The following is a 19817-nucleotide window of genomic DNA, read 5'->3' as shown; positions in this document are numbered from 1 at the left end:
ACATGATATTTTTATGGTGGAAAGTGAGGGGAGGAAAGGGTCTCTAGGGTCACGGGTGAGGGGAGAGGAAGGGGAGAGGTAGGGGAGAGGAAGGGGAGAGGATGGAAAGTTCAGCCCACGTTCATTTCCAATAAATGCTTAAAACTCTCTGCATCAAAGTCTCTTAATTAATTACTAAAGAAGTGATTCTCTCTCTCTCTCTCTCTCTCTCTCTCTCTCTCTCTCTCTCTCTCTCTCTCTCTCTCCCACAAGACGTATAAATATTTAAGAGCTGCGTAAAGACATCAGAGGGAAGAAAGAGATGTAATGGAAAATAATAAAGAAGGGGACGAAGAAAAGAGGAGGAGGAAAGAACGACAACGAAGACAAATGATTACAAGGACGATGCTGATGACCTGAGAGAGAGAGAGAGAGAGAGAGAGAGAGAGAGAGAGAGAGAGAGAGAGAGAGAGAGAGAGAGAGAGAGAGAGAGAGAGAGAGAGAGAGAGAGAGAGAGAGAGACAGAGACAGAGAGAGAGAGAGAGAGAGAGAGAGAGAGAGAGAGAAAGTTGAGAGGGTACGTAGAGAAAGATGAAAGACATACACACACACACACACACACACACACACACACACACACACACACACACACACACACACACACACACACACACACATACACACACACACACAAACCTCCATACAACACACCTCACAACCCCTAACCACCACCTCCCCCACACACACACATCACAACCTCCCCTTCTCTCAAACACACACACACACCTCACAACATCACACACCATCCGCCTCACACATCCACAACACCTTCCTATTTCCCACTACACCCCGTAACCACTCTAGACACAACACCAACCTACATCCAGACGAGCTTCATTTTTCCACACCTGATAATGCCGCCTACACTTACACGCTCAACACATGAATTCAACACCAAAACACTACAGTCCCTCCCGCTACAAAACTTGCGAGACCAATTACCAGCAACACACGAAACAACACAAAATAATCAAGCCCGCAGATAGAGTAAGCAATTTACCTTTAATGCAATATGTGAGAGAGAGAGAGAGAGAGAGAGAGAGAGAGAGAGAGAGAGAGAGAGAGAGAGAGAGAGAGAGAGAGAGAGAGAGAGAGAGAGAGAGAGAGAGAGAGAGAGAGAGAGAGAGAGAATGAATGAATGAAAAGAAGACATATGAGGCAAAAAAGGCTAAAAGGAAGAAAAAAGAATTAGGAAGACTTAGGGAACAAAAGAACATTAAGACGAAGAACAGACAAAACAGATGAGGATGAAGGAACACGAAATAACGATAAGAAAAAAAGAATGAAAGACAAACGAAAGGAAAACGAGACTTCAAAGAGAAAGAAAAAGAAAAACGAACAATAGAACACGAAAACAAAAGAGAAATAAACAACAAAAACAAATATGGGAAAAAGTAACGAAAAATACAAAAAAAACCACGAGAACTAAGATGAAAGATAATTAACTGAACGAAAACAAGATAAAAAGAAAAAGAAAGGAAAACAGTCATTAAGAGAAGTAGTAATTGGCTGGTTTGCAAGAGTGAGCACCAGTCAGACAAACGAGGTCACAAGAAACAATATAAAGAGGAAAAAGACGTCAAACGAGTAAAAATAGGTATCCACGCTGCCAGGGAACCAATCAAAAAGAAGACGCTATAAACTAAACGAAAAACCTTAACGTGATTGGCTGTCAAGGCAATCCAATCAGAGACGTAAGTTAAGGACGACGAAATGAGACAGTAAGTAGCTCTGAAGGGTACTGTGTGTGTGTGTGTGTGTGTGTGTGTGTGTGTGTGTGTGTGTGTGTGTGTGTGTGTGTGTGTGTGTGTGTGTGTGTGTGTGTGTGTGTGTGTGTGTGTGTGTGTGTGTGTGTGTGTGTGTGTGCTGGACCCTACTAGGCGTTAATTGTAGTCCTCCTCCTTTTTTCTTCAAAGTTTACACGGACAACAGAAATGATTTACGTACACTTGCAAGTTCAGAAAGAGAGAGAGAGAGAGAGAGAGAGAGAGAGAGAGAGAGAGCAGAGGGAGAGGTACCAAAAGTGTTCAGCATCACGGGGGAATTTATGGCTTTCTGTTTCAAGATATTTCGACACGTGCCATTTATCTCTCTCTCTCTCTCTCTCTCTCTCTCTCTCTCTCTCTCTCTCTCACACACACACACACACACACACACACACACACACACACACACACACACACACACACACTCAAAGTCAGATAAAATTGCTCTCATTTTTACCTGGATTGGCAGAAAATTTGTGCGTGTACGTGTGTGTGTGTGTGTGTGTGTGTGTGTGTGTGTGTGTGTGTGTGTGTGTGTGTGTGTGTGTGTGTGTGTGTGTAAATTATATACAATCGCTTTCGAATACACAAACAAGTAATTAATCCATTTATCAGCATGAGTGACGTAAAACAAACTAAAACCTGCTAAATATATATCCGAAACAATATGGAAACCCAACGAGTCTATCATCACAGCACAAATCTTGGCTCGACACGGTAATACTCCAGAATCCACGCATTGTTTACCAGCTGACAGAATAGCAAACAAAACAGGGAGCACAGTGCGATCCAAATAAAGGACACAAAAAATGATGAGAGTTCTGAACACAAATACTTTTCCGCAACAACCCCTCCGTCTCGTAACATAGTGAAGAAAACAGAAGGAAAAAAAAAATGAGGGAAAAAAAAAACTGCACCAGAGAAACAGCAGCAACATATAACGCTTTTTTCCGCATCCTTCTCATCTTTACTCGGGTATGAGAGGGAAACAGACAACACACCATAAACAAAGAGAAAAATAAACTCGCGTAACACTGAGACCACTTTACAAATAGAGTGCATAACCTTAACACTTTTCTAACACCTCCAACGCTTCATACAATTAGGAGGATGAAATATACAGCACTCCCTTAACTAAGAAAGAGTAAGACTATCGTAAAATTAACTTGAGGAAATAATATAAACATCTCTCTCTACACACACACACACACACACACACACACACACACACACACACACACACACACACACACACACACACACACATCATCTCCATCCTATGTGCACCGCGGCTATAAACTAGGTAAATACCAGCACACATTTGCCCTCCGCTTCCTAATTAATTCACGAAATCCAATTACGATGAAGCAGGCTCATCAGCAGAACGCCGAGACGCAGGCAACTTGCAACAACCACTGCAGGAGGCGCCGCGCAGCACCACAGCCACGCTCCCTATACCAGCAAACTCCTTCCTCATCTCATCTAACTCTTGCCTTCACCAAATTATCAGTAACACCTGACTCCCTCTGCCTAGAAATGTGTTTTATCATTACTTAATTAAATAGAATATTGTCCTTGCAAACCTAAACTAATAAACACATTTAATCGGTTCTTTTGTAATTATCTAATGAAATGTATCTTTGAAAACCTAGCCTAGAATGAACTGAAAGGTAAAATAGTCTAAGGTAATCAAAATTAACATAGCAAAGTAATATAGCAAAATGGACTGGTCTAATGTAATAAAATCTAACCCCAACATACTATAAGTGACATAAAAACCTAATATCACATAGTAATATAACACAGTCTGAGCTGATCTGACCTAACTAAACCTCAACGCACCCCATTTAAAGTGTTCCTCATTTTATTACATATCACTGAACCGAACCTAACTTAACCAAACGTAACCATACCTAACCAAAGCTAACCTAACCTAATCGAACCTAACCTAAACTAATCTAACCTAATTCAACATATCACCTAAAACAAAAATCACATCGACTCACAACACCAGCCTCGGAGTTCTCTTCTGGGGAGGAAATCACCAATACCCCCATGTCGGACTGCTCTCTCGATATCGACTCCCCATCTTAAAAAAACCTAAGCTAAAGAAACCTAACATAACCAAACCTAACCTGACCTAATCTTCCCCTAACTAAACCCAACTAACTTGTTAATTCCATTCCTTAATTCCGTTTACTTACTTTACCAATCATCTAAAGTTACCATAAACTGAATAATATATACGTTTTTTTACCTCTCTCTCTCTCTCTCTCTCTCTCTCTCTCTCTCTCTCTCTCTCTCTCTCTCTCTCTCTCTCTCTCTCTACCTTTCTTCACTTCAATTATCTTCAGCTTCTTGACGTGGCGAGCGTGTACATTTCTCACGTTGCATCTTAATTAGGTGGAACAATAAAGGAGAGTCAGTTGTGCTGCATTTCATTAGTGACTTACAGCACGTTCATATAATTTGGAAGGCTAAGTGTGTTTCTGTGACGCTATTAGTTATGTAGCCTGTAAGGAAATATATTATCTCTCTCTCTCTCTCTCTCTCTCTCTCTCTCTCTCTCTCTCTCTCTCTCTCTCTGTGTCCTACTTATCTACCTATCGAGTGGAAGGAAATTAACTCATCACCCAAACTATGAAAATACTGTAATGTTGTCTCGAAGCGTCTCCTCCTACTCCTCCTCTTCTTCCTCTTTTTCCTTCTCCTCATATTCTTCCTCCTCTTCCTCTTCTTCCTCCTTCTCCTCCTTTTCCTCCTCCTCGATCTCGTAGCCTGCGGTATCAAAGCCAACAGAGCCTGAAAAACGCCGTTGTTTCGAGGGGGACACGTCAAAGCGAAGCACTCTTTTGATAGGTCTTCTGGAGCGAATGTCTGGAGGGAAGGCTGACGTGTGAGGAGGGACGGGAAGGGAGACGGGAATAGGGGAAGAGAACAGGGAAGTGAAGGAGGATGGAAAGGGGAAAAAGGAAAGAGGGAGGAATGAAAGGATAGAGAGAGATGGAATTGTGTGACAAGAATGATGGGATAGGAGTGGAGGTGGAGGAAGGATAGTGTGGATCGGCTGTGAGAGGAAGGATGAAGCATTGCTCGCTTCATATGATGGATCTCGGAGGAAAGGTTGGGATGATCAAAGAGGTACACAGGAAATTAATGTCAAGTCGTGTGAAGAAAAGAAAAAAAACGGGTCAGAAAAGGGAGGACTAAAATAATAGATTATTTACGTAATTGAAACCCTGCAGGCCAGAAAGAGAGAGAGAGAGAGAGAGAGAGAGAGAGAGAGAGAGAGAGAGAGAGAGAGAGAGAGAGAGAGAGAGAGAGAGAGAGAGAGAGAGAGAGAGAGAGAGAGAGAGAGAGAGAGAGAGAGAGAGAGAGAGAGAGAGAGAGAGAGAGAGAGAGAGAGAGAGAGAGAGAGAGAGAGAGAGAGAGAGAGAGAGACATAACATTGTAGTAGTGGCAGTTTATAACAAGTAAGTGAAATGCGGCATGTGGGCACCGTAGACTTTTACACACTGACGAGTGAGGACAAAGTGTTTGGTTTGGTTCCTCCTATTCTTGATATTCTCACTTTTCATAACTCTGTGCATTTCAACTCCACAGGTCTTTTCTAATGATAGTAAAAACAGCAGCAGCAACAACCAAAAAAAAAACCGGGCAGCAACAGTGGCAGCAATAATAGCGGCAACAACAACAACAACAAATATACCACTAACACCACCACTAACAACAAAAAAAATAAAAACACTACTACCACCATAACAAGAACAAGAAGCGAGAAAAAGAAAGAACAAGAGAGAGAAAAAAATATGAAAAAGAAGAACAACAACAACAACAACAAGAAAAAGAACAAGAAGAACATGAAGAACAAGAAGAACATTAAGAACAAGAAGAAGAAGAAGAAAAAAAGAAGAAGAAGAAAAAGAAGAAGAACAACAACAACAATTACAACAACAGCAACAATAACAACAACAACAACAACAACGAAAATAACAACAACAACAACAGCAACGACAACAACAATAACAATAAAGAAAGGAAAACATTTACACTTATTTTCTTTCTTTATCATTAATTTCTCATCCCTGTCTCTCTTTTCCTTTTTTCTGCTTCTATATCTCTCTTCTTCGTTCATAAAACTCTTTTCTTTATTCTTTCTTCTTCTTTTCCTTATCTTCTTCATTTTCTAGCCTTCAAAAACTAATATTCTTCTCATATATACTCTCTCTCTCTCTCTCTCTCTCTCTCTCTCTCTCTCTCTCTCTCTCTCTCTCTCTCTCTCTCTCTCTTTCCCTCCTAGCAGCAATTCATTACCGTTCATCACTACACGCTCACACCTGTACTATCAATCTACCTTATCGATCCGAAAACCACACGCAACAAAAATGATGAAAAAGGAAAAATTCTGGGTAGGGTTAGGAAAAAAATTGACACACCCAAAAACACGACACAAATAAATCACAAAATAATATCACGAGACAAGATAAATCCGTTGATGTATTTTTTTTTTTTTTTTTCCGCCGCCTCAATTTTCACTCCATCCCTCCCTGTCCCTTACCTCCTGTGTTCCTCCTCCCCTCCGCTACTCTTTTCCTCCTTTATGATTTTTTTTTCCACCAGACTGAACGAGTATTTCCTCTCCCCTCATGTTCTCCTATATCTTTTTCCCCTTTTTCTTGTTTTTTTCCTTCACTCATAATTTCTCTCTGTTTCTTTCCTCTCTTCTGTATTATTTTAAGTTTTTTTTCTCTCTCTCTCTCTCTCTTATCGTTCTTCTTCTTCTCTTTTATCTACCATATTCCTATTCTTCATTTTCTCATATCCTTTGTCAATATTTCTCTCTTCTTATTTTTTAGTTCTTTTCTCTTTATCTACTTTTCTTCACTCTTCTTCGGAATGTCTATCTGTTCTCTACTTCTACCTTCGTGACACCCTTCCTTTAATATTTTCCTCTCTCTCTCTCTCTCTCTCTCTCTCTCTCTCTCTCTCTCTCTCTCTCTCTCTCTCTCTCTCTCTCTCTCTCTCTCTCTCTCTCTTTCTAATCTTCCTTTCCCTTCTTAATCTTCTTTCTCTTTCATAGTTTTCCTATTATCAAGTTTCTCCCTTTTCATTACTTCTTTTAATTTTCAACATTTTCTTTCTTCTTCTTCTCTCTCTCTTCTCTCTCTCTCTCTCTCTCTCTCTCTCTCTCTCTCTCTCTCTCTCTCTCTCTCCCTCTTTCTCATTTCGATATTTCTTCTCAATAATAATTCCTCCATCCATCATATTTGTCCCTATTCTCTCCCACTTCCCCATTCATATCTCCCTCTCTCTCTCTCTCTCTCTCTCTCTCTCTCTCTCTCTCTCTCTCTCTCTCTAGCCGTGACACAGACGCATTAGGTAGTAATTATTTCCAATGGGTGTTTAATTCGGCCAACTGATGCCTCTGATGGGTGATTGATGAGGTGCCATTACCGCGGGTTGCCATTTCCGCACATACCGACTGTCCCTCTCCCTCTCTCTCTCTCTCTCTCTCTCTCTCTCTCTCTCTCTCTCTCTCTCTCTCTCTCTCTCTCTCTCTCTCTAGTTATTATTGTCTTTTATTTGATTTTTGTAAAGTCATTTATTTTTTTCTGTTATTCCTTCTACCTTCTTGTTATTTTCCTTCTCTCTCTCTCTCTCTCTCTCTCTCTCTCTCTCTCTCTCTCTCTCTCTCTCTCTCTCTCTCTCTCTGCGTGTATAATTCTAATGAGGAAATTACCTTTGTTTGTGTGTGTGTGTGTGTGTGTGTGTGTGTGTGTGTGTGTGTGTGTGTGTGTGTGTGTGTGTGTGTGTGTGTGTGTGTGTGTGTGTGTGTGTGTGTGTGTGTGTGTGTGTGCAGGGCAATGTGGCGTGTAGGTGTAGATCTTAGTTAGTGCAGGTTCACGTTAAAAAGTTATAACGTAATAGCATATTTAAGTTTAGGCAATTTTCATATTATTCTGCACAAATTTTTTCACATTTCTTTTTATATATATTTTTTTACAAACCTTACTTTTTTTCTTGTTTTTATATTTTGTGGCTTTTTTAATATTATTTTCTCGGTACGGTTTTATTTTTAGCCTTCGTACGTACATAACTTTAACATAATTTTGTCCTTCCGTTATTTCTGTCTTATATCTTTCTTTTTATATGATTTTTTTTTTTGTAAACTTTGCATTTTTTTCTTATCTATTTTAACTTATATGCCTTTATCTTTTCTTAATTTGGCTCGTTTTGATTTTAATGTCATATTTTTTCCATCTTATCTATTTTCCTATCTTATTTTTTATAAACTTCGTAATTTTCTTATCTATTTTAATTCATATTCTCTTATCTTTTTTTTTAATTTGGCACGTTTTTCTTTTTTTCAAGTGTCATAATTTGTTTTCCGTTATATGTTTTTTTTTCTATCTTATTTATTGTAAACTTCGTGATTTCCTTATCTATTTTAATTCATATTCCTTTATTTTTTCTCTCAATTTGCTGACGGTTTATTTAAGTATCATTCTTGGATTTATTTAGTTTGTTTTCTTTTTTTTTTTTTTGAAGACATTTTTTAAGTATCATTTTTGGATTCATTAATTTTGCTTTCTTTTCCTTTTCTTTTCTTATTTTCTTATATTTCCTTTCCTGTTTCCCTTCCCTTTGTTCAGTCTATTGAATTATCCACAAACTCCTTTTTATCTCTCCATTTCCTCTTACCTGCTTTCCTCTTCTTCCGTTTTCTATTCACATTACGTTATCTCCTTAGTTTTCTTTTCTTGTTATCCGCCTCTTCTTCGTCTTTCCCCTCCTTAGCATTCACCCTTTTTCTTTCTTCCTCTTCCTCACTTTTTTTTTTCCTTTTGTTTCTCCTCCATCTGTTTCCCCGCAATCACTTCCTCCTTCGTTTGCATCTTTTTCTCTTCCTCATTTTCTTTGTGTTTCTCTGACCCTCACCCCTCCTCCTCAATCTTCTCCTCTTCCTCTTTTTATTTTTTTTTCTCTCTTTCTCCTCTTCGTCCTATTTCTGAATCAACACCATAACGCCTTCCTCCTTCTCTTCCTCTTCCTCCTCCTTCATCTCTTCTCCTTTCTTTTTCTCAGGTCTCGTCATCCTCTTCGTCTTTCTCTTTCTCTCTCTCTCTCTCTCTCTCTCTCTCTCTCTCTCTCTCTCTCTTTTGCTTCCTCCGCCTTCCTTTCTCTCCCCTCCTTCGCATCGTACTTCTGTTCCTGTATTTCTTCTCTTCAATCACCTCCACTGCTATCACCTCCTCCTCCTCCTCCTCCTCCTCCTCATCCTCCTCCTCCACCTCCTACTCCTCCTTCAGCCCCCAAGAATATCTCCTTCCTCCTAGTGGTCCTTCTGCAGTTCCTCCTCCTACTTCTCCATCACCATTGGGACCATCACCTCCTCTTCCTCCTCCTCTTCCTCTTCCTCCCTCTGTTCCTCTTCCTCCAACAATATCTCCTGGACAAGACGAAGTTTGCCAGATTTCGGAGCCTCAGTCACCCTTGTAGTCCTTTGTCGCGGGGGAAGGATGCGGCTTGTCCACAGAAGGCCCTCCCTGCTCCCCGTCTCTCCTCCTCGCCATGGCCCAAGACAAAGGAGACACCCCGCCGTTGCAATCGTTCGGTAATATGATGACAGAACGCTTCGTGGTCGCCCAACTGAGGGAACAGAGCTGGGGAGGATTACGTAGGTGTGTGTGTGTGTGTGTGTGTGTGTGTGTGTGGGTGTGTCAGTGGTGGTGGTCGGTCAGTGTTTGTGTGTGTTTGAGAGTCTGTGTAGGTGTGTGTGTGTGTGTGTGTGTGTGTGTGTGTGTGTGTGTGTGTGTGTGTGTGTGTGTGTGTGTGTGTGTGTTTGTGTTGAGTGGTAAAGTGAGTATCTGTTTGTCTGTTTGCCTACCTGTCTGTCTGTCTGTCTATCTATCAGTGAGTGCGTGTCGAAGTTTGTAGCGGTTTAATGCTAGCGTGTCTGGAGCAATTGGCTAGTGTTGTGCTTTGGTCAATCAATCAAACTATCTATCTCTCTGTCTGCCTGTATATGTGTGCCTGTTTGCAGTGAGTCTGTGTGTGCATGTTTGTGGAGATAGGTAGCAGAGTTTATGGAGGTCTTTGTTGAGGTGACGAGGCAGCGCAGGTGACAGGTGAGTGACGAGGCAGGTGTGTGAGGGAAGCGAGCAGGTGGCTAAAGGTAAGCTGCTTGAAATCGATGAGTATGAGGAGGAAGAGGGAGTGAAAAGGGAGAGAAGTTGTGAGGTTGGAAGGATAGTGTGAGGGAAAGGTGAGTGTGGTAAGGAAAAGTGTATTGTATGGAAGATGTGTGAGTTAGGAGAGCGATAGTGAGACGCAGGAGTTGTGAGGGAGTTATGAGGTATTTGTCGTGGTGGTGGTGGTGGTGGTGGTGGTGGTGGACGTGAGGTGATGAAAGGGGAACATGAAACAGAAGAAAACTGTGTATAACTCATAAAGACATGACCACACCAGTCACGCGAACACACACACACACACACACACACACACACACACACACACACACACACACACACACACACACACACACACACACACCACAGCAAAAGTAAAAACAAAGTGAAGTAAAACAAGAGAAACAAATCCTTCTTGTGTTCGATCTCGTTCCAAAGTTTGATGACCACCACCACCACCACCGACACCACCACCACCACTACCACCACCACCACCACCACCAGGAAGGTAAGGGTCAAGGCTGGCTGGGCTAACTATGTGTCATTAGCCCTTATCGTGTTCGGAAGCACTTGGGGAGGGCAGCGATTATTGGCAACATAATGACCTCTAGCACGCCATGGAATACGGAAGGAGGGAGGAGGAAGAAGAGGAAGAAGAGGAAGAGGAAGAAGGGGAAGGGGAATGATGATCGAGTTGGGATATGTAATTAAGGTCGAGGGATTGCAGTATCATACATGACCGGGTGAACCTAATGGATGGCACAAGAATAGAGAATGAGAGAGAGAGAGAGAGAGAGAGAGAGAGAGAGAGAGAGAGAGAGAGAGAGAGAGAGAGAGAGAGAGAGAGAGAGAGAGAGAGAGAGAGAGAGAGAGAGAGAGAGAGAGAGAGAGAGAGAGAGAGAGATGATGATGATGATGATGAGGGGAAATAAAGATAAGAGAGTAAAGTGGAAAGGAAAGACGTGGTGAAGATGGGACGAAAAAGAGAGATAAGAAAATTAATCAAGAGGGGAAGAACGTGGAGATAAAGGAAAGAGGGGAAGAGGGGAAGAGGGGAAGAGGGGAAGAGATAAAACGAACGAGGAACTAAGAAAAAAATATTATACACAGTAAATATAGAAAAAGGTAAAGAAAAAAAAGAAAAAAGGAAGAAAATCTGGGAGCAAGTACGGAAGGAAGGAAGCAAGGAAGGAAAAAAACCAAGAAAAAGAAAAAAGAAAGGAAGGAATTTCGTTGAAGGAGGAGGAGGAGGAGGAGGAGGAGGAGGAGGAGGAGGAGGAAGAACGAGGTCATGAAAGTGAAAAAGACGAGCAGGACTTTGAAAGAGGATTAGAAAGAAAGTAGAAAGGAGGTGGAGGAAGAGGAAGAGGAAGAGGTAGAGAAGGAGGAGGAGGAAAAGGAAAGGAGGAGGAGGAGGAGGAGGAGGAGGAGGAGGAGGAGGAGGAGGAGGAGGAGGAGGAGGAGGAGGAGGAGGAGGAGGAGGAGGAGGAGGAGGAGGAGGAGGAGGAGGAGGAGGAGGAGGAGGAGGAGGAGGAGGAGGTAGAGGAGAAGGAGGAGGAGGAGAAGGAGGAGGAAGAAGAGGAGGAGGAGGAGGAGGACAAGAAGAAGAAGGAGGAGGAAGAATATACACGTGAGAGGGAACAGAGAGAAAGAGAGAGGGAGAAAGAGAAAAAGAAGGATAAGAAAGAAGAGAGATAAGAAGTAAGAAGGAGGAACCCAAATTTAAGCTCGGGAAGAGAGAAATGAGAAATGGAGGAAGAGGAAAAGGAGGAGAAAAAAAAGAGGAAGAGAAAATAAAAAAAAGAACACCAAAAGAAAGACAAGTGGCAAAGAGGAGAGGAGGAGGAGGAGGAGGAGGAGGAGGAGGAGGAGGAGGAGGAGGAGGAGGAGGAGGCACCGAAGGAAACGAAGGAGAAGGGGAAAATGAAATAAAAGGTGAGTAAAGGTGAGATGAAAAAACGCAAGAGAATGAAAGCAAGAAAGAAGAAATGGAAAGAAATAATAGATGGAGGTAAAGTATTGCGAGACTTGGAGGAGGAGGAGGAGGAGGAGGAGGAGGTAAACGCACTGGTGAATGAAAAGAAACAAGTGAGAAGGGAATGGTTAACGGAGAAGAAGAAGAAGAAGAAGAAGAAGAAGAAGAAGAAGAAGAAGAAGAAGAAGAAGAAGAAGAAGAAGAAGAAGAAGAAGAAGAAGAAGAAGAAGAAGAAGAAGATGGAGAAGAAGAAGATGAAGAAGAAAACAAAAGAAGAGGAACAGGAAGGCACGAAGGAAGAGAAGAGGGAAGAGAAAAGAATGCTCATGATGATGAGGAGGAGGAGCAGGAGGAGGAAGAGGAGGAGGAAGAGGAGAAGGAGGAGGAGGAGAGAAGAGAAGAGAAGAAGAAGAAGAAGAAGAAGAAGAAGAAGAAGAAGAAGAAGAAGAAGAAGAAGAAGAAGAAGAAGAAGAAGAAGAAGAAGAAGAAGAAGAAGAAGAAGAAGAAGAAGAAGAAGAAGAAGAAGAAGAAGAAGAAGAAGAAGAAGAAGAAGAAGAAGAAGAAGAAGAAGAAGAAGAAGAAGAAGAAGAAGAAGAAGAACAAGAACAAGAACAAGAGGAGTAACACAGACACATAACACTATAACAAAAGCACGACACATGAAGCTTATTGGATGAGAAGGAAGAGGAGGAAGACAACAACGACGAGGAGGAGGAGGAGGAGGAGGAGGAGGAGGAGGATGTGAAAGGTAATGGGGTGGGGCAGCAGAAGAGCCACTTCTATACTGCAAATGATGGCAAATTGAGCCTTAAGCAGAGAAGGAGAAGGTCGAGGAGGAGGAGGAGGAGGAGGAGGAGGAGGAGGAGGAGGAGGAGGAGGAGGAGGAGGAGGAAAAGGAGAAGGAGGAGGAGCTCTTAACTGGGGGAATATCTACGTAACTGGGACGAAATGACCCTTTACATGCACAGGAGGAGGAGGAGGAGGAGGAGGAAGAGGAGGAGGAGGAGGAGGAGGAGGAGGAGGAGGAGGAGGAGGAGAAAAGGAGGAGAGAGTAGATAGTCTTTGATATTTTCGTAGACTTTCAAAAAAATCGTAAGAAATTGTTCATAATATTTTCTTCTATTTACTCTCTCTCTCTCTCTCTCTCTCTCTCTCTCTCTCTCTCTCTCTCTCTCTCTCTCTCTTTCAATACATCTACCCTCATCATTTGCCGCGACATTGTCTCTCTCTCTTCAATTCTTCACTTCCTTGACCTCTTCCTCTTTTCTCCACTATTAGCTATCTTCGTTATCTATTCTTCCCTCTCATTATGTATCCCCTTTATCACATTGTCTCCACACCTTCCCTCTTACTTTCTCTCTCTCTCTTCTCTCTCTCTCTCTCTACTTAATACTAAACTTCATGAGATATTAACGGATTAAAATAAATTCCTTACCTCTTTATTTTTACTTCCCTTCTGAAAAAAAAAAACTGATTCTTTCCGAGTATTTCTTTCTCTTTCCTCAAGAATTGGTGGTTTTAACATCACTTTCATTAACTAACTGATCCCTCTCCTCTCTTTTCCTCCTCCTCCTCCTCTTCCTCCTCCTCTTCGTCCTCCTTTGCTCTCTCTCTTTCTCTCTCTTTTCCGTCTCTTTCTCTCTCCTTCTCTCATCTCCTCTCCTTCCTTCTCTCTACTTTGAGCTCTCGTGGCGCGGTAAGAGATTGGCTTCTGACATCACCCTGTTGTGACGCCCACCTCGTTAATCCACTTAGTTCTTCCACTTCTCTTTACTCCTCTCCTTACCCCTCCTCCTCCTCCTCCTCCTCCTCCTCCTCCTCCTCCTCCATCTACAACTTCTCCTTCTCCTCCTTCTGCTCGTTCACCTCCTATTCCTCTTTTTGCTCCTCCTCCTCTATTCATCTTCCTCTTTCTTCCTCGGGTTCAACTTTCCGATATTGGTGTTTGTCTGCTCCTCCTCCTCCTCCTCCTCTTTCTCCTCTTCCTCCTCCTCCTTTCCTCTTTCTTACTTTTTCAGATAAAAGGTCAGTTTTATACTTTTTTTTCATTTGGAGTTTGCCTTTCATCCTAAGTCTCTCTCTCTCTCTCTCTCTCTCTCTCTCTCTCTCTCTCTCTCTCTCTCTCTCTCTCTCTCTGCGATAACACGAAAACAACGTGTCCTCTCTAACCACTATTACATAACTGAACCCTTCTCTTCCTCCTCCTCCTCCTCCTCCTCCTCCTCCTCCTCCTCCTCCTCCTCCTCCTCCTCCTCCTCCTCCTCCTCCTCCTTCTCCTCCTCCTCCTCCTCCCTACGCATCACCTGTGACAGCATTCCAATCAGACACCTATCAACTACCTCCCTCCATCTCTCCTTCTCCCTTCGTCTCTTCCTCTCCTTCCGTTTCCCTCCCTCCTCTTCCCTCCCGGTCGTTCCCAGAGAGGAGGGAAGCAGTAAACACCGAAAGAGTACGACCTCTATTGAACTCGTCTTTATGACCCTGATTTAGCGAAGGTTGAGAACGACAAGCGGATACCAAGAAGTAATTTTTTGTCTTAAAGGAAGTACTTGGAATATTGTCTTGTTTGTTGGTGTGTGTGTGTGTGTGTGTGTGTGTGTGTGTGTGTGTGTGTGTGTGTGTGTGTGTGTGTGTGTGTGTGTGTGTGTGTGTGTGTGTGTGTGTGTGTCGGAGAGAGAGAGAGAGAGAGAGAGAGAGAGAGAGAGAGAGAGAGAGAGAGAGAGAGAGAGAGAGAGAGAGAGAGAGAGAGAGAGAGAGAGAGAGAGAGAGAGAGAGAAGAGAAAGAAAATAAAAGAAAAGAAGAAAGAAAGAAAGAAAGAAAGAAAGAAAGAAAGAAAAGAAAAAAAGGAAGGAAGGAAGGAAGAAATTAAAGAAAGAAAAAAAAAAAAACACGAAACGAAGAAAAAAAAATACAGAAAAGAAAAAAAAAGAAAAAGATGAAAAAATGAAACAAACCAACAGAAAAAAACATGAAAAAACAAAACAAAATAGATAAGATAAAGAAGCAGAAAATTTACCAACGTGGATGAGAAATTAATGAGAAAGGGTGTTTATGCAATCCTAAAGTGGGAAGGAGGAGAGGAAGGGAGGAAGGGACGAAGGGAGGAGAAGGCGGGTTAGAGGAGAAGAGGAGGCAAGAAGAGGAAGGGGAGATGATTGGAGGTGAGGTGAAAGGTAAGTCAGGTAAATTTTTAGTCATGTCAAACGGAGGACATGTCAAGAGCGAGGGAAGGGCCAAAAAGGATGGGTGACTTGCATGAAGGGAAGGGAAGGGAAGGAAAGGGAGCCAAAGATAGGGAAAGGAAGCGAAGAAAACGGAAAGGAAGGGATGGGAAAAGAAGAGAAAAGAAGGGAAGGGAAGGGAAGGAAAGGGAAGGGAAGGGAAGGGAAGGGAAAAGAAGTGAAGGGAAGGGGAGGGGAGGGGAAGAAGGGGGAGGGAATGAAAGAGAAGAAAAGATAGAAGGAAGAAAGGAAAGGGAAAAGAACGGGAAAAGAAGAGAAGGGATGGGAAAGGAAGGGAAGGGAAGGGAAGGAAGGGAAGGAGAGAGAGAGAGAGAGAGAGAGAGAGAGAGAGAGAGAGAGAGAGAGAGAGAGAGAGAGAGAGAGAGAGAGAGAGAGAGAGAGAGAGAGAGAGAGAGAGAGAGAGAGAGAGAGAGAGAGGCAGTAAGAGAGGCAGGCAGGCAGACAGACAGACAGACAGACAGACAGACAGACAGATAGAGAGAGACAGAGAAATACAGAAAAGACATTAAAAGATAAAAGGAGAAAAATATCAAGAAAAAAGTACAATAGAGAAGAGAAAAAATGCGAAAAAACGAGTAAAAGAGAAAACTTAAAAGAGAAAACTTTCGACACTAAATGCTGAAAACAAACGAGTACTGAGAGAGAGAGAGAGAGAGAGAGAGAGAGAGAGAGAGAGAGAGAGAGAGAGAGAGAGAGAGAGAGAGAGAGAGAGAGAGAGAGAGAGAGAGAGAGAGAGAGAGAGAGAGAGAGAGAAAGAAAAAAAAAAAACGAAACGGAAACAAGAAAAAAAATAGAAGACAAGAAACACGAAAAAGGAAAAGGGAGAAAGAAAAAAATCAGAAAACGAAAACGATAAAAATAAAACTGAAAAAAAACACAAAATAGAAAGAAGGAACAGAACACGATGAGGGAGAGTGGAAAAGAGGGAGAGAGAGGGAGAGAGAGAGAGAGAGAGAGAGAGGGAAGGGGGGGTGTAGGTCGGTTACGGTCGCGTTAGGAAGAGGTAATAAGAATTTAGGAACGCTGTCACCACCCGCAGGAGCCGTAATTCAGTTGAGGGAAGGTGAGGGAAGATGAGCGGGGTGAAGAGGGGAGAGAGGGGAGAGAGAGGACAGGGGAGAGGGAGTGAGAGCGAGGGGAAGGCCACATAACTCTCACCTCTGACACTTTTCGACGCTAATGGCTCTGTCTGAGATGGGAGAGGGAGGGAGAGTAGGTAGGAGGGAGGGAGTGGGAGGGAGGAGAGGTGAAGAAAACATGACAGGGAAGGAGAAAACAAAAATAGAAGGCGGAGATTGAAAGAGGGGAAAATTTGCACAAAACAAAATATTATTAGAATGGAGGAGAAGAGGATAACACGAAAGGAAGGAAGGAAAGAAGGAAGAAAGGAAGGAAGGAGAGGAAGACATGAGAGAAAAAATAGAAAAAAAAGAAGAAAGGAAGATGCATAAATAAACGGGAAGAAGGGAATAAGAAAAAAATGAGGAGAGACAAAAGAAGTAAGTAAAAAAGGAAGGAAGGAAGGAAGAAGGGGAGAATAAGAGAAGAAGCAGAATAGACGAAGATGAACAAATTGACAGGAAGGAAGGGAGGGAGGAAGGAAGGAATAAAGCAATATGGAAAGGAGTAACAGGATAAAGAGTATGAGAAATGAAGGGAAGATGACAGAAAATGAAAAGTGACGAGAGAAAGAAGGAATCAAATAAGGGAAGCAAGGAGGAATATGAGTAAATAGGATGAAAGAAAGGAGGAAATAAAAGAAAAGTGAGAAGAAATAAAAAAAAAGAAATAAGAAAAGGAAACTAAAAATAAAGGATAAAGAACATGAAATAAGATAAAGGAAGAAGCGAGGAATGAATAAATGTGATAGAAACAAAGGAACAAAGAAAAACGGAAAGGAATAAACGGAAAAACGAAGATTAAAAATTGTAAAAAAAAAAGAAAAATTTACGTAAACAGGAAAATAAAACAGGAGCGCAAGACGAAACAAAGAAAAATAAGAGAAAACAAAAATTTCAAAAAAGGAAGAAAAAAGGGGAAATGAAATAAACGTCAATAAAACAAGGAATAAGGACATTGAGGGAAAAAAAAAGGCGGTAACGAATCACAAGACAAAGGAAAAAAGAAAAGATTAATTAAAAAGGAGGAAAAAACTACGCACTTAAAATAGATATCAATAAAACAATAAATAAAAACACAATTAGGTTAAAAAGGAACGAAATACGAAAAAAGTAAAAAAAAAGAAGAAAATAATTGAGAAAATGAGAAAAAAGCTGCGTAAATTAAATAAACCAGTGAATAAGGACACAATAGGAAAGAATCACGATAAAAAAAAAAAGAGAATAAAATGATAATAAAAGAGATAATTGGGCAAATAGAATAAAAAGAAATAAAAACAATAAATAACGGCACACAGTAGGAACGAAAAACGAAAAAAAATGAAAAAAGAGATGAATAATAAAAGGAGACAAAGACGTGATAATCCGCTGACGAAAAAGAAGAAGAGGGAAAAAGGAGGATATAATTGCGTAGATAGAATAGAAAGGAATAAAAACAATAAATAAGGAAAGAGTTGAAAGTTTATCCATGACAGCAGCAAAATTCATGAGTTCAAAGTCTCACAACACAATGCGAACTAAATCTGGAGGTAAATATGATTCTTTTCCATTGCAGCGAGATCAGGGTTCCATTCAGTGGCAGGAATGAAATCTTCTTTAACCATCAGGGAATTCTCTCTCTCTCTCTCTCTCTCTCTCTCTCTCTCTCTCTCTCTCTCTCTCTGTCGCTCACACACACACACAAACACACACACACACACACACACACACACTTATTTTACTTATTATATTTCTATACATGTTTTAGTCTTTTATTTAATCCAGCACGTCTCTCTTTCTCTCTCTCTCTCTCTCTCTCTCTCTCTCTCTCTCTCTCTCTCTCTCTCTCTCTCTCTGTACGCGGAAAATCTTTGTCTTCTTGGTCATGTCATTACAGTGGAGGCGAGGGACTGAATACGCCGTTCCTGGCTTTGTCTCCTTAATGGCTTTGTCCCCTTCCCTTCCCTTCCCTTCCCTCCCCTTCCCTTTCCTTCCCTCCCCTTCCCTTCCCTTCCCTTCCCTTCCCTTCCTTCCTTACTCTTACTCTTATTTAACCTCACTTTATTACCATCCCTTTCTTTTTTCTTATTCCTTATGTCTCTCTCTCTCTCTCTCTCTCTCTCTCTCTCTCTCTCTCTCTCTCTCTCTCTCTCTCTCTCTCTGTTTTTTTTTGTATGGCATGTTTTTCTTCTTTTCTTTATTACCTTTTCTTCATTTCTTTCTTCTTCTTCTTTCTTTCTTCATTTTTCTTCTTTTTATTGTCATTTTTCATTATTTATCTTTCTCTTTGTTCTTCTCTTTCTCTGTTCTGTCTTTTTTTTTATATGAATTATTTACTTTTGTGTTCCCCTTTCTTTGTTACTTTCTCTCTTTCTTACTTCCTTATTTTTCTCTTCTTTCTATCATTCCCTTCACTATCTATTTCAAATTCTTTATCTCTCTTTTTATTTTTCCCTCCCACTTTGCCTTTTCTTTTTCTACACCTACTTTTCTTTTTTCATTCTTTATTCCCTTCATTTCTCTTCATTTATCTTTTTATTGTCATCTCCGTCATTTTCTTATTCCTAATTTCTTTTCTTGTCCTTCTTTCTTACTCTATCTTTCTTTTTGGGGTTTATTTTTCACTTTTCCTTCTATTCTCCTTTCTTATTTCTTTCTATCTTCCTTTCTTCTCTTCCTCCTCTCCATTTCTTGTTTTGTTCTCTTCCAATCCATTTTTTTCTTGTTTCTTTTATTCTGTTTCATATTGTTGCAGTTTCCTTCTCTTTCTTTTATTTCCTTCACTTCCTTTGCCTTCTCTTCTCCTCTGCTATTCGTTTTTCTTTCTTTTTATTTAATTTTTGTTCTATCTTTCTCTATTCTATCTTTCTCTATTCTTAAACAATGTTCATAATTCTCCTTCTCTTTACTCTCTCTCTCTCTCTCTCTCTCTCTCTCTCTCTCTCTCTCTCTCTCTCTCTGTGTGTGTGTGTGTGTGTGTGTGTGTGACTGTTTTCTCTTTTCTTTCCTTTTCACCCTTTTTATCTTTGTATTTTCCCTTTTCATAGACACCATTTCTTTTACTCTCTCTCTCTCTCTCTCTCTCTCTCTCTCTCTCTCTCTCTCTCTCTCTCTCTCTCTCTGGTAATTTCTCGTTGTTCTCTCAGTTCTCTCTCACCGTGTTTCCTTCCCTTCCTTCCTTTACCTTCGATTAGACCCAGTTCACAGTACCACAATGGCCTCCTGATGGTAATTTCATCGTTGTTGTTTCCAGTTATCTCTTCACCGTGTTTCCCTTCCCCTTCCCTTCCTTTACCTTCGATTAGACAGCGCTGCGTATCACTAACAGCCTCGTTAGGGCCAATATGCTTGCTGTGTGTGTGTGTGTGTGTGTGTGTGTGTGTGTGTGTGTGTGTGTGTGTGTGTGTGTGTGTGTGTGTGTGTGTGTGTGTGTGTGTGTGTGTGTGTTGATGATTTTTGCTTCCTTATTTTAATTCTTTCTCTTCCTTTTTTTTTATTTTGTTTTATT

The sequence above is a fragment of the Portunus trituberculatus genome, chromosome 35 (genome assembly GCF_017591435.1).
Source record: "Portunus trituberculatus isolate SZX2019 chromosome 35, ASM1759143v1, whole genome shotgun sequence".
Taxonomy (NCBI): Eukaryota; Metazoa; Arthropoda; class Malacostraca; order Decapoda; family Portunidae; genus Portunus; species Portunus trituberculatus.
This window is presented reverse-complemented; position numbering follows the sequence as displayed.